Raw genomic sequence first — 16,425 nt, 5'->3', positions numbered from 1 at the left:
TGGTGGTGCATGCCTTTAATCCCAGCACTTGGGAGGCAGAGGCAGGCAGATACTCTGTGAGTTCAAGACCAGCCTGGTCTACACAGAAAGTTCAGAACAGCCAGGGCTACACAGAGAAACTCTGTCTCATCAAATCAAAACAAAAAACTAAAAACAAAAATCAAAACCAAACCAAACAAACAGGTCAGGCAGCATACAGCCTCGAAGGGCTGAGGCCAGTTTCAGAGGGTCAGGGGCCAGGTTCAGGAAGACCTGCTGGCATCTCATGAAGTCTCTCCTGACCTTGATTCTGATGGATGCAAGGTCCTTGCCTGGATCCGTGTACTCCATCTGGGATTGGACTTGAATCGTGTGTGCTGATTTCCAGACAGGACATCCACAAGGCTTTCATGGGTCTTTCCGGAGAGCTTCTCGTCCCTCCCTTGGGGGCAGTTGAGCTGTGCTGTAGACGGTTCTGCACCTGACTCATTCTTTGCATTTCCATGGGTCATCTCTCTCCATTCTTGGGCTTGAAATAATCCTTTCAGACTGATAACTCCCAAATCCACATCTCCAGTCCTAACTGCATACATGAAAGTGCTTCAGATGCCCAACTGAATGGATCTTGCTCTCTCTGCTAGAGGATACCACCACCCTCCGTTCTGTCACTCCAAACAGAATCCAAACCTTGTGGTCCTCTGTGACTTTATCTCCTTCCCATTGCCTGTTTCTTGGTGCCCCTTGTCATCTCTCACCTGGACAGGCCAGCACTTTCCTACTCAGTCACTTATACTCAGTGTTACAGCCTCCCAATTGGTCTTCCAGGCTATTCTAGAATTTTATTTCTCTGGTGACAAGTTGAGGATCTTACTTAATGCCTCAATGTCTTCTTATCACCTGTGACTAGATACAATTTAAACCCATGCCTGGTACACACCCTTCTTTATTGTTTGCCTTCTGACTCCCCGGCCTGTGTTGTTTGCTGAAGATTTCAAGTACTGCCTCAGGATTCACTACCAATGGCCATCTCCCAAACAGACAAGCTGCTTTACAGCCACGCCCTTTGATCTCTGCACTCACTGTTTGCCCCACCTCTTCCTCTATCCTGGACAACAGAATCTGATGTCTTTTTCTCAGTGTGTTCAATGATTAATGAGCACAAGTGAGTACTGCCTGTTTCGTCTGCAGCCGCAGAGGAACAACTGTAAGGGCCCAGGGCCAACCCTGTGCACTGAGACAATGTGGAGCTTTGCTGAAGCTTCTTCCATGGCTGATCATTCCCTGTCTCTTTCCGGATATCAAAGGGTGATCTAGTTCCTGTTTTGTTCTCAGCGCCATGGATAGGAGACAGGGGTAGGCAGCGGCAGCCTTTCTGGTGTATACACCCAACACATTCCTCTACAGAGAGCCACTTGCTTAAAAGATGTTGGATTGTATTTCTATTTTTCTAGAGGCAGCTTCTTCTTTCTGTTTGTTTGTTTTTGTGTTTTGTTTGTTTGTTTGTTTTGTTTTCCGAGACAGGGCTTTTCTGTGTAGTCCTGGCTGTCTGAACTCACTTGTTAGACCAGGCTGGCCTCAGACTCACAATGATCCACCTACCTCGGTCTCCGGAGTGCTAGGATTAAAGATGTGCGCCACCACGCCTTGGCTCTGAGGCAGCTTCTGTATGAGGAGTGACTGTCCTCATTGCATGAACCAGACTCCTGCTATCACTCCACTGTGGCTTTGTGATCTGCGCAAATACTTGATCTATGTGTCTCATTTATAAAGTGGGGGCATATAACCCACTGGGCAATGGATCCCTATCAGTTTTAGTGTTAGGGAAGAGCCAGGATGTGAGGACAGATAATGCAGATACTGCCCAACTGTCTGTGTATCGAGAGCATAAAAAATTGCGATCATTGGTTTTGTTTGTTTGTTTGTTTTGTTTTGTTTTCAGAGACTGGGTCTCTCTGTGTTCGCTTTGGCTGTCCTGGACTTGCTTTCTAGACCAGGCTGGCCTCAAACTCACAGCGATCTGCCTGCCTCTGCCTCTGCCTCTGAGTACTGGGATTAAAGGCATGCGCCACCACTGCCCAGCATCTTTCTTTCTTTCTTTTTTAGACAGGGTTTCTCTGTGTAACTTTGCCTGTCCTAGACTTACTGTGTAGACCAGGCTGGCCTCGAACTCACAGAGGCTATCATTGTTTTTAACTATTCCTATTTATTTTTTTATTATTTTTGGTTTTTTCAAGACAGGGTTTCTCTGTGTAGCCTTGGCTGTCCTAGACTTGCTTTGTAGACCAGGCTGGCCTTGAACTCACAGAGAACCATATGCCTCTGCCTCCCGAGTGCTGGGACTTTTATATTTTTAAACTAACTTTTAGAACTAGGATGCAAAGTGATGGCTTCATCTTGATATCCTCCTACTTTCTCTCCTGTCCTCACCAGCTGGTTCCCTTTCTTCCTTTAGTTAATCCCAACTTCTGCTTTCTTTCTTTGTTTCTTTGTTTCTTTCTTTCTTGAGACAAGGTTTCTCTGTATAGCTCTGGCTGTCCTGGAACTCAATTTGTAGACCAGGCCAGTCTTGAACTCTCAGAGATTCACCTGCTTCTGCCCCCCAAGTGCTGGGATTAAAGGTGTGTACCACCACGCCTGGCCACCCAACTTCTGCTTTCCTAATACAGATGTTCCATTAGAGTCTCTTCTTCCACACTCACACCTTTCTAGTTTATTGAGCATTTATCCAAATTAGTTTAAGTTCAAATGCATCTCTCTCTCTCTCTCTCTCTCTCTCTCTGTCTCTCTCTCTCTCTCTCTCTCTCTCTCTCTCTCTCTCTCTCTCTCTCTCTCTCTCTCACACACACACACACACACACTTTTAAACCTTGGTCCCACCTATAAGAGAAAACATCTTATTTATCTGAGTCTGGGTTATTTTGCTTACCATAATTATTTTCAGTTGCATTTATTTTCTTACAAATGTCATGATTTTATTTTTCTTTATAGTTGTACAATGTATACCATGTTCTTTGTATCCACACGTCTGTTGGTGGAAGGGTAGGCCAGTTCTATTCCCTGGATAGTGTGCATAATGTAGCAACAGACATGGCCATGAAAATATTTCTGTGGTAGAACTTGGAGTCCTTGGAGTCTTTTGGATATTGAAGAACCAATCTGCCTCCATCTTAGGCTTAAAAGCCATCTTATAGAAAAACCAACTAGGTTTATTCCTGTTTATGATTAAATCTCTCTTTTTCAAGGATCGGACTATGCCCCACCTGTAACCTTAACTACGAATGGTTCTGTACCGCCTGTTCCAGGAATGGCAATCCTGTCTTTGTTTCAAAAGGTTGTTTATAATCATCTTGCTACCCTACCTTTGTTTCAAAAGGTTGCATGACCACCTATGACTGCCCTGTTATGACTACCTGCTGCGATTGCCTTGTTTTGACCTGCTATGTTCTCAAAAGGTTGCATGACCACCTATGACTGCCCTGTTATGACTACCTGCTGCGATTGCCTTGGTTGACCTGCTATGTTCTCAGAAGGTTGCATGACGCCTATGACTGCCCTGTTATGACTACCTGCTGCGATTGCCTTGGTTTGACCTGCTATGTTCTCAAAAGGTTGCATGACCGCCTATGACTGCCCTGTTATGACTACCTGCTGCGATTGCCTTGGTTTGACCTGCTATGTTCTCAGAAGGTTGCATGACCGCCTATGACTGCCCTGTTATGACTACCTGCTGCGATTGCCTTGTTTTGACCTGCTCTGCTCTGCTCCTGTAACCACATCGACTTTGCCGCCAGATCCCCAGTTAGGAAACCCCCATCCCTGAGCCATAGCATAATGATTCTGCTCGGCGGCACTCTTTAGGATTAACAGTATGTGTTCAGGAGCGGTATAGGTGGATCTTACGGTATTTCAGTTTTTAGCTTTCCTGGGGAAACTGCATTTTGATTTCCACAGTGACTGTAACAAGTTATATTCCCATCAGCAGTGAACAGGAGTTCCTCTTTCCTCACATTCTGGCCAGCATTTGCCAATATTTGTTGGTGTTTTGGGTTTTGTTTTGTTGTGTTGTGGTAGTGGTGGTGGTGGTTATCACTCACTCCTGTTGTCAGGATCCATCCTATAGGGAAACTACAAAGTGGGTATCATTTATGCACTGTGCTGAGAAAACAGGAGGCAGGACTAAGATGCTCAGTGCTGCGCAGCTTCACTGGCTCCAGATTCAGGCCCATCCCACTGCCACACACACCCATTCCTATCAAGGTGTGCGTTCGTCCACTGGGCAAGTGTGACTCAGAAGCGACCAAGTGTATCCCTATGACTTACTGGTTGGAAAGTGGTTCATACACTTTATGCCACAATTCATACAATAGTCAGCATGTGTGTTCCAAATTCTTCGAAAATGAAATGGACGTGGTTCTCTTTTCCACTGCAGCAAGCAATGAGTCTCTTTCCACCTTTGTCCTCTCCATATAGCAGAGTCCTACTTCCCAAACTGTTAGCCAAGACTTCAGGGATGAGCTGTGGAAAGGTGTTCTCAGAACTAATATATAGGCACTTTGCCGTGATCTGTATGCGGAGTTGGGAGGCCTGCCTTTGATTATTCAACACATATCATGTTAATCATTTTGAACAGAGCCCACTACTGTCCTGTGCCTCATGCCATCATCCAGAATCATCTCTGCAGGACCTACAGGGTCACACGGGGTCTGTGGCAGCGTTTCTTGGCCTCCCTCCATCAGGACTGCCTCTTTAAACAAGGACCTCAGTGTTTTTCTTGAATTCCCACTTCCACCCATGCCTTATTACTTTCTTTCCATTATCAGCTACCCGACTCCCCCCCACCCTTACAGCCCATCCTTTTGCCTGGCCCTGGCCACATCCCTATATAGTCTTACTTCTAGCAGGATAGAAACCTTTATTTGAAGGGAGTGGGACACAGGGTTAGTACACACAGTTGACTCATTTTGACTGTTGAGTGCTCTGGCAGGAGGCCCTACAGGTGACCTACTTCCTCCTGAGCCTTTGACAGACAAAGGAAACAATGCCCAGAAAAGACCAGCGGCCTTCCCTAAACTTCATCGACTGCCAGCCTTTGAGACAGCATTGTCTGAAGACAAGTAAGGTTGAACATTCAAGGTTTTATGCATGTGTAGGGAGGTCAGTGAGCTTGGAATCCGAGATGATAATAAGGCCATGTAGGGTGGTTTTCAGCCCACCTCTCAAGATGTAAGATATGGCTCTGTCTTGAGAGACTGCTACTTTCAGAGATAATCTATGCCCTTGTAAAACTTTAAAAAATACATAAAGACATCATATTGTCTTAGTACTGTCAGCTCTGCTGCCCACCTCCCCAGTGCACTGAGGAGGAAAGGAAGGCAGGGAGAAAGAGGCAGAGAGGGAGCCACTTACCACAAAGCCTTCTGGATGTCTGTGGGGACTCCTGCCAGTGTCACTCAGTTGTGTTTCTATTCAGTGTTAATACAGAGATATCATTGTCAAGAATGCGTTCTTTAAATTTTCTGCTTATCACTAAGCTGAAGAAAATATAGACTGTTTTTTTTCCCCCTTTCTATTTGCTTTCCCAACCTTCAGCTTTCATGACCTTAAAAAAAAAATACATGAAAGCTGAGCTGGTCTAAAAGCAGCCTGTTTGCAACGTGATAGGAGACCTGGAAGGCCACCAGCTAGACAGAGGTGTAGGGTTCTCTAAACACCTTTCAACAATTTTTCCAAGTGGCAACTGGTTCATTTCCATTGAAACACCTGAAGATGCTGGGGAGTGGTACATTTCCAAAGCTGGTAAAAGAGTGGTGATAGTTACATACTTCATCAGTAGAAACGGGGAGATTATAGAGTTTTTCTTGGTGTTAAATTAACAACTTAAAAGTCCTTTGGATCTCGATGCATGCACAAGTAAAGTTGAGATTGGACCATGCACCATGCACAGGGGTCATAGTTCTTATTAAAATTGATGTTTGGTGGACCAGATACAGTTTCTGTTTTAACATTTATCATCCTGTTTAAAAGGAATGGTTATGAAGTATGTAAAGGCATATCTGGAAAGTATGTCAGTGTTGTCTTCAGAGACTACTCTACATGTGCTTAGACAATCTTTGTTGTCTATTGTTTTACCAGAAACCTTAATTGCTCTTGCTTGGGTAGACACAGCCAGGTCTGTCTGCAGGAAAACACTACATGAAAGCACACATGACATGCTGGCCTCTTCCAAGCCTATATGAAAGACTTATGTGACTTAGATTGTAGAGTAACGACTAACCCTGGAGGCTTTGGAAACTGTTCCTTCTCATCCTTTCTACAGTCCCTCTCTGTTTCTACTGAGGAAAGAGAGACCACTAGGTAAATATGACTGGGTTCATGAGAGTGCAAGGAAATGTAGCCTAACTTTGAAAATCCTGTCTTCACACATATGCCTAATGAACTACTAAGTATATTGTTAAATAGATCTTCTCTTTGAGAAGAGCTGAAATGGCTTGTATTTCCTCCCGTAAATTTAAAGATTTACTTTATTTTAAAGTAAATATGTGTGCAGGTGCCCAGTGAGAGGTGTTGGATCCTCTGAAACTTGAGTTACACGTGGTTGTGAGGCTCCCAACACGGTGCAAAGAATCAGTCTCAGAACCTCTGCAAGAACAGCATCTGCTGTTAATTGCTGAGCCATCTTTCCATACTCGCTCCATTGATTTAATGCCCCACTTTTCATCTGCAATAGCATTTCCCAGTGGCTATCCTCAATAGTCCAGTCCTAGATGGCTGGCACCCTCTGCTCTCTTCTCTATCTGACCACTCCCTCTCACTCTGCCTCCCAATGTTGTCAGCAGGCATCAGGCAAAGTGTGGTCCACAGCTTCCTTCTTTATGGCACTCCTGATGCTGCTGTCTTCCTCCTTGTCTCCCACCCTCCTGTCATCCTGCTATGGCCTCTCCATCCATACCAGCTAAGACTATGCCTGCCACACTCTCCTGGGTTATAGCTGCAGATACCACCTTTACGGTTGATGGGCTCAAACCAGATACCCCTTTAGAGTTGATGGGCTCAAACGACCATGTCCTCCTCAGCACAGCCTTCCTTGCCCTGATTTCTCTTAGACATGGCCTCACTGTCTACCCCAAATTCTGTTACCTCTAAAACAGCAATAGTTCTCACTAAGGGTAATTCTTGACCTTCAGCTCTGGAGACAATGGAAACATCTAGACACAGTTCTTGGTTGTCACGACTTGAAGAAGGAAGGTTTCTAGCATCTGGCAGGCAGAAAACAAGGGATGTGCTAGCCAGGGGGCTCAAGACAGCTTCCACAATGACCCAGTGCCCATTCCAAGGAGATAGTGGAAGCCTTTATTCGCTTCCTACACCTCTGGCAGAGGGACAAGTAGAAGAGAACAAAACACAGTCTGTCCCCAGGCACACACCTAGAACCCTTTGTTCACATCTCCACTTCTGAACTAGTGTTGGAAGGAAACAACAGGATCTAGAGAAACCAGTCCTCCCACACACACTGCACATGGTCCTGCTCTCATTGGCAAGCACTGAAACAGGCATGTTCCACTTCGGTACAAAAACCACTCACGTAGGAGGTTCTGAGCCCTGGCTACAGCAGATCCATGACATTTGCCATTTTAAAAAAATACTCAAAACACCAGAAATAAGTATGGCAATTTAAAAAACTATCAAAATATAGAATTACCATATGGTCCATCTCTACCACTCCTGGGTATACAGCCAAAGCCTCTATGCTAACATACCACAGCTGTCCTTGTACATTCATGTGTACTGTTGCTGTTTTCACAATAGTCAGGAAATGCTGTCATCCTAGGTACTCATCAACAGATGAAATGATAAAGAAAATGTGGTTTATATTTACAAGGAATTTTATTCAGCCGTAAAGAGGAATGAAATTATGCCATTTGCAAGGAACTAGATAGAAATTGTAATCTTGATGCTAAGTGAAATAAATCAGATTTGTAAGGACAGATACCCAATTTTTCTCTTATATGAGAACTCTAGGTTTGAACACACACACACACACACACACACACACACACACACACACACACACACACACATGACATGACATGAAAGTAGAATGGAGCCCCTAGGGAAAAGAGAGTGACTGATATGAAGAGGAAGGTTGGGACAAGAAATTTAATGAGGGATAAATATGATCAAAGTCTATGATATACACATTTGAAGATGTCATAAGGAACTCCACAGTTTTATAAGTTCACTTTTAAAAGAGAGAGGGAAAGCAAATCTCTATAAAACTTTAAAAAAATACACATATCTGGAATTCAAATCAAATTGGCCTTGGGTGAGGCTCTAGTACTCTATGGCTTAATCCCCAGAGAACACTGTGCTACAGCCAAAGCTAATGACCCTTAGCCTGGCCATCTGCTCAGCCAGGTGGGGGAGAAGGGACCTCCCCAAAGAGCTGACGTCAGTCTTCTCCGTCTTTGTGCTGTGTGCATGTCTTGTAGGATGGCCAGCCTTCCAGCGGACACTCATCTTACTTTGTAGTTGACTGGGTCATCTAGGAAGACAGAGGACTTGATGCTTGGGTCAGAATTTTCTTATCTTGAACTGAAATTAAGTTTAGAAAAACAATATTAGCCAGAATCAGGAAGAGAACAAGTAAACAACAAAGGTATAATCAAGCAATCTATGCTGGCTACTTAGTTTAGAAAAACATTTCCTTTTTCTCCTTTAGAAAGATAAAATTGCCAGGCATGGTGGTACACGCCTTTATTACCAGGACTTGGGAGGCAGAGGCAGGCAGATTCTTGTGAGTTCGAGGCCAGTCTGGTCTACAAAGTGAGTCTAGGACAGCCAAGGTTACACAGAGAAACCCTGTCTTGAAAAACTAAAAACTAAAAAAAAAAAAGGGAAGATAAAATCATGCCGGTTTGCAGCCTTGAGGTGAATTACAGCTTGAGAAAAATAATGGGGTAGTATAATAAATCATAAACACCATTTCTATGAAATATGGTCACTCTAATTCTGTCTCTGTTGCCCTAGAATCTCTTCACCTCCTTTAAGTGCTTCTCGGCCATCTGCTAGGAATTCTCTGTTTAGCTCTGTACACCATTTTTTAATTGGGTTATTTGGTTTGGAGGTGTTTAATTTCTTGAGTTCTTTATATATTTTGGATATTAGCCCTTTGTCAGATGTAGGGTTGGGGAAGATCTTCTCTCAGTCTGTAGGCTGTCATTTTATTCTGTTGACATTGTCCTTTGCCTTACAGAAGCTTTTCAGTTTCATGAGGTCCCATTTATTAATTGTTGATCTTAGTGCCTGAGCTGTTGATGTTCTGTTCAGGAAGTTGTTTCCTGTGCCAATGAGCTCAAGGCTCATCCCTCACTTTCTCTCCTAATAGATTTAGTGTGTCCGGGTGTATGGTGAGGTCTCTGCACCTTAAATACCCTCCGCACAAACACATACTTGCCCCTTGTAACAAAATAAACATGGGACTAAATTTAAGGAGCCTGGATTCTAGTCTGAGCATAACACTTCTTTATAGTTTTTTGTTCGATTGTTTTTGTTTGTTTGTTTGTTTTTTCGAGACAGGGTTTCTCTATGTATCCTTGCTTGTCCTGGACTCACTTTGTAGACCAGGCTAGCCTCAAACTCGCAGCGACTCACCTGTTTCTGCCTTTCCAGTGCTGGGATTAAAGGCATGCGACACCACGCCCGGCCTTTATAAAGTTTTGAATATCCCTGATTTGTAGCATCTTAATTCCTCTAGGCTGCTTCTCCGTCGGTAGATTGAAGATGCCACTGGGGAGTATGTAAATTCTTCCCTATTCATGAATTGACAAGCAGGTAGTTCTCCAACTTGACAGCCGCTCATAAGATGAGCTGCCTGGTTTTGTCCTGCCTGTTGTGTGGGAGTGTGGTATAAAACTCTCCACTTACAGTTATTGAGCTCTCTGCAGAGGAAGATAATGGTATGGCGTCATCCAAGAAAGTAAAGAAAAGATACTATTGAAAAGATTATCACTTAGTTCAGGATACACACACTTACATCAGATAATTCACAAGTGCCAGCTAGCATGTAATTCCTTCTGTCAGTAAACATTTTTTGTCCACCTGTCAAATGGAGTGAGCCCTGACCCAGTGGGTATCCTGAGCAATGCTCTTGGCACATCTAGGGAGAAGCTGGATTTATCTTTCTGTGTATAAACACAGTAAACTGTTATAGTCACACTTCAGTTAGTGCCATTGTTTTTTATTTGTTTGTTTGTTTGTTTTGTTTTCCAGACAGGGTTTCTCTGTGTAGCCCTGGCTCTCCTGGACTTACTTCGTAGACCAGGCTGGCCTCAAACTCACAGAAATCCACCTGCCTCTGCCTCCCAAGTGCTGGGATTACAGATGTGCTCCACCACACTGTGCTTAGTGATGTGTTTTAACACTGCACTTCTTGACCCTGAATTTTCTGAGCTCAGGCCTCACAAAACTTTGCTTTGGCCTTTGTGGGGGAAAACTAAGGGTTACCACATGGAAATAAAATGTGACAATACCTTGACATTCTGGGTTGTGAGTGTTGAGACTGAAGCCAGTCCTCTGCAGGAGAAACCAAGTGCTCTTAACTTGGGGAGCCCTCTCACCAGCTCTGTAAGTTATTTCTTAACCAATTCACACAGCAAAATATTCGTGACAAATAGTATGCATGAAGTAGCTTAAAGCAAAGAAAATACAGTTCAGCCACAGGCATATCCTTTCAGATCACCCTCCAGGCCACTGAGGAAACCAAAGGATTATCCAGCAGGGTGAAAAGTGGTTGAAAGGCAGGGAGAAAGACTCATCACAGAAGCCAATGGACTCCGGGGAAAAATGGGAGTGTGAGCCTCTTGTTCAAACAATGTCAAGAATTTCACAGCAATGGCGTGGGGTCACAGGGGGTTCCCTAGAAGCATGGAGCCCTGTGTCTGCAGGTCTACCCTACCCAAAGTCAGGTCTGGGAGAGGAGGAGGCAGATGAGGAGACAGCTTTGTGCTAGCCACATTCACATCAATCTCTGTGAGTGAACCAGAGTTAATATTTCAAAGATGAGAAAAAAAAAAATCTCAAAAAGGTTAGGCTATTTGTATAAAGATGTACAATAGTACTTTTGTGTGTGTACTGAAATGGAGGAGCAAAGGGAGGGAGAGAGGGAAGGGACAAAAAGTCAGAACCAGGAACACCGGCTTCTAGACTAAACTCCTTTAGTAAAGCCAAAATGTCAAAAAGGTCTCATTTCTTTACCAGTGAACCACACCTGAGGCCATGAATATGATCTGGAAAATACCTTTGTCCTTTGTCATTTCCTTGAGCCATCTTAGCTCTGGGCTTCTGAAGCAGGCTCACTTGGAATCTTGTCGACTCTGCTCTTGTGTCTAGCTATTGTGGTTGGCACAAGGCTCAATGGCTTCTTCTCTATTTGCCGTTTAATTATACCAAAAGTGAACCGTCAAGTTCACGCCGGGTGAAATAAAAGTACTCTTTATAAACATGCAAACAAATACAAATGTTTGCTGCCACCAACGTGTCCAAAAGACCAAACAAGAGACAAGAAATAACTCAGTTCCAACTGTCAAGCTCTTCTACATGGCCTGCTCAACGGAAGGAAACAATGACGCTCAAAACCAAACTCAAGCAAATACGACTCTGACAAATTTCACAGAACACACCAAGTGAAGGACTATTTTCTACTTACCTGGCCAAACTGATCACTGTGGACTGCAACATTAAAAACTGAGCCCCGCCCCCCCCCAAAAAATTAAAATTCTAATTCTGGATTGGAATTTTATGGGATTTTGCCAGGCGTCTTTAGCATCACTTGAACATTATCATACTTTCTCTATACTTATTTGCATCTGTAAAGCACAATTAAGAAGTATTGCTGAAGCTGGGCGGTGGTGGCACACACCTTTAATCCCAACGCTTGGGAGGCAGAGGCAGGCAGATCGCTGTGAGTTCGAGGTCAGCTTGGTCTACAAAGGGGGTCCAGGACAGCCAGGACTGCACAAGAAACCCTGTCTTGAGAAACCAGGAAAAAAAAAAAAAGTATGGCTGGACATGGTGGCGCATACCTTCAATTCCAGCACTTAGGAGGCAGAGACAGGTGGATCGATGTGAGTTTGAGGCCAGCCTGGTCTACAAAGGGAGTCCAGGACAGCCAAGGCTACACAGAGAAACCCTGTCTCCAAAACAAACAAACAAAACAAAAAACTCAAAACAAACAAACAAACAAAAAGAAGTATTGAGAAGCCAGGCGTGGTAATGTACACCTTTAATCCCAGCACTCGGGAGGCAGAGGCAAGTGGATCTCTGTGAGTTCAAGGCCAGCTTGCTCTACAAAGAGAGTTCCAGGATAGCTAGGGCTATTCTGGGTGGAGGGATGGTGGTGGTGGTGGTGGGAGGGGACTGGAAGGAATTATCCGAGGGACCAAGAAACCCCAGATTCTCTCTTCAGTCCTATATGAAGCTGCTGTGCTGGTTACACAGCTGTAAGCCCAGCACCTGGAAGGTAGCCATGGAAGGATCAGGAGTTTGAGGTCAGTTTGGTGTATATGAGATTCTGTCTAAAATAAAACAATCTTTTGATTAAGAAGGTAACATTTAGGCATGGCATGGCAGTGCATACCTTTAGTCCCAGCACTTGGGAGGCAGAGGCAGGTGGATCACTGTGAGTTTGAGGCCAGCCTGGTCTACTAAATGAGTCTAGGAGAGCCAAGGCTACACAGAAAAACCTTGTCTCAAAAAACCAAAAATAAATAGATAAATAAATAAATAAGAAGGTAACATTTTATTTTATTGAATAGTGACAAACCTACACTTATTTATGCATGGTCCCCAAATAGCTCCCAGAACCTGCATGCTGCCCTCGGAAAGAGGGTAGCAGCAAATCTGCAGACCCCGGCCTCTGAAGACCCTGGCAGAGCTGTGAGTAGTGTGACTTTGAAAGTGCTTGTGAGCCTGGCATTATTGATGGTCACCAAGGAGACAAGGTCTTAATCAAGACAAGGAATTGGAGCTGGGCCCACGGTGTGGCTGTGCCAGCCCAGTGGCCTGGAGCTGGTAGAACAGGTTTGGTGTCTACTTCAATCGCACATGAAACTGGAACTGGAAAGAGATCTTGTAGGATTTTGCTTCTGGTATATTTCCTAGGAAGAGAGGAAATGGAAACGGGTATCCCAGGTATCCTTTCTTCCATTCACCCCTCTCTCTCTCCCCCCTCCACCCCCCCCCCCATCCCGAGCAACACACACAATTAAGTAAGTAGCTGGAAACAATTCGAATCACATTGCCTTGTGATAGGAGGCAGCCTCCCTGTCAGTACAGGAACAGCGTCCTAAAGCCAGAATTGAAGCCGTGGTCTTCCTCTCTGAATAAACTACAGCTAAGATCTCACTCCACATCCCGGAGATAGGGAAAGAAAAGCCAGCAAACGTCAGACCACAATAAGCAACGCCCATTGTTTTCCCAGTAACTCAGAACGTGTTGAGATCCACAGTGCAGTTGTCTTGGGAGTCACAGAGCAGCTGTGCTTGCTGACTTCCTGCAGGAAAGGTAGCAACAGATATCCATATTCCTCATTGTTACTACACAAGATGGGGCAGAAATACCCTTTCTAAGTCTGTTTCTGTCCCCTGTCACTACCAATGACAGCGACACACATAACAGAGGAATAGTACCTAGTGCACTTGCCACCTCTGTTTCAATGGGGGATCACATGGAGCTTAAAGCCAGTGGTCTGGTCCAAATCTCACCGCTATTAGTTTGTCATTATGTCATTCCTCAGCCTGACGTCTCTCATCTATAAAGGGAATCTTACTGTCCTCTGCAGACACACTGCTGGCCTCCCCTCCAGCTGCAGAACCGCCTGTCTTCCTTCTAACAGTACTGTGATTTTGTCCAGTTCGGGGCTGTTTCCAGTTGGAGACACTCTTTCCCCAGACTAGCAAGTCATGTGACCTAGTTCTGGCAAATGAACTATAAGCAGGTATCATGGAGTTGTGTTGTCCCAAGAGATACAGAGTCAACTGGCATGTGCTTTGCTTTTTGCCTTCCCTCCTGCCTGGGAGCAGGCAGAGTGCCCAGCACTAGAGCAGGCTTACCTGAGAGCTAACGAGGCCAGCTCTGTGGACAGCTGGATATAGCGAACTGCCTATTACTGCCACAGCCATTGTTACATACAAGAAAACAAATCCTATTAAACCAAATCCCACACATGCAACCAAGAGCAAACTGCCTGATGAGCTCAACACAAAGAGCTTAGGAGATATAAAGTACTTAGTACACAGTGTAATTGTTATTTATACTAACTTAACAAATAGGAAAGAACCATTTGTGTGAGCTTTCTGCTACTGTGACAAAATGCCTGAGAAAATCAGCTTTAAGGAAGAAAGTCTTATATGGGCTCATAATTTCAGGTACTTCACTGTAGTCACGTGACCCGATAGCTCTGGGCCGTTGATAGGCCCATACATCATGGTGGAAGGCGGTGTGGGGAAGACTGTTTATCTTCTGAGTCTAGGAAGTAAGAGAGAAGGAGAGCAAGGCACCTGGAACAAGATACACCTTTCAAAAAACATGGCCCCATGAATATACACCTTCAATCAGGCTCCACCTCCTTCAATTAGGCTCCACCTCCTTCAACCAGACTCCACCTCCTTCAGTCAGGCTCCACCTCCCTCAATCAGGCTCCACCTCCTTTCAGTTAGGCTCCACTTCCGCTGAACTCATAGATCCATGCTATGAACCCTTTGATTTAGGGGTTACTCATGATCAGCCACACCTGAATATGTTTATCCTAGAGGCTCAACACATGAGCCATTGTGGGGGCATCTCAAATTCAAATTATAGTATAGAACGAAACAAAACAATATTCCCAACCTCAGAGGCACGATTGCCTGCTGGGATGGGACGTCTCCTTGGATGACTACTGTGAACTAGCTGACCTGGCCTTAAGGCTGCGCCCTCTTGCTGTATTTCCCCTCCATGGCCTCAGGAAGACCTTCCGTGTTCTACTTTGTTAGTGGCTGAAAACATCCTGCCCTTTATCTTGCCTCCTGCTGTGAGTTCAAGGCCAACCTGGTCTACAAAGTGAGTCCAGGATGGTCAAGTCTACACACAGAAACCCTGTCTCAAAAAACCAAGAAGAAGAAGGAGAAGAAGGAGAAGAAGAAGAAGAAGAAGAAGAAGAAGAAGAAGAAGAAGAAGAAGAAGAGAGAAGAGAAGAAGAAGAAGAAGAAGGAGAAGGAGAGGAGAGGGAGAGGGAGAGGGAGAGGGAGAGGGAGAGGGAGAGGGAGAAGGAGAAGGAGAAGGAGAAGGAGGAGAAGGAGAAGAAGAAGAAGAAAAAGAAATGGGGCTCAGAACTAAACAGAGAATTCTCAACAGAGGAATATCGAATGACTGAGAAACACTTAAAGAAATGCTCAGCATCTTTAGTCATCAGAGATATGCAAACCAAAATGAAATTTCATCTTACACCCATCAGAATGGCTAAGATCAAAAAACTCAAGTGACACCACATGCTAGCAAGGATGTGGAGAAAGAGGGACACTCCTTCATTGCTGGTGGGAATGCAAACTTGTACAACCACTTTGGAAATCTATCTGGTGCTTTCTTAAAAAACTAGGAATAGGGCTTCCTCAAGACCCAGCTATTCCATCCCTTGGAATATACCCAGAAGATGCTCCATCACACAACAAGGACATATGCTCAACCAAGTTCATAGCAGCCTTATTCATAATAGTCAGAACCTGGAAACAGTCTAAATGTCCCTCAGTTGAAGAATGGATAAAGAAACTGTGGTACATTTACACTATGGAATACTACTCAGCTATTAAAAACAAGGAAATCCAGAAATTTGTGGACAAATGGATGGAACTAGAAATGATGATACTGAGTGAGTTAACCCAGAAGCAGAAAGACTCACATGGTTTATACTCACTTATAATTAGACACTAGTCCAAAAGGCATGGCCCATGAAAGTCTTCACTTACCAGGAGATTGGGATAGATGTGAAGATCCTACTGGGACTCTAGGTGAGAGAAATGTAGGAGAATGGGGAAATAGAAGGATCCAGAGAGTCCTAGAAACCCACAAGAAGAACATCATGGCAGGTGGACCTGGGCCCAGGGGTGTTTGCTCAAACTACTGCACCAACCAAGGACAATATGTGCAGTAAATGAAACATTGAACCCCTACTCAGATCTAGCCAATGGACAGGACATTCTCCACAGTTGAGTGGAGAGCAGGGACTTACTTGGACATGATTATTTGATCACTTCCCCGTGGTGGGGAGGCCTGGTGGCACTCAGAGAAAGAATAACCAGGCTACCAAGATGAGACTTGATAGTCTATAACCATATAGTGGGGGAGGAGGTCCCCTTCGGTCATAGACCTAGGGGAGAGGAATAGGGTGAAAGTGGGAGGGAAGGAGGAACGGGA

The sequence above is a fragment of the Acomys russatus genome, chromosome 9, assembly GCF_903995435.1.
Source record: "Acomys russatus chromosome 9, mAcoRus1.1, whole genome shotgun sequence".
NCBI classification, from domain to species: domain Eukaryota; kingdom Metazoa; phylum Chordata; class Mammalia; order Rodentia; family Muridae; genus Acomys; species Acomys russatus.
Note: the sequence above shows the minus strand (reverse complement) of the source record.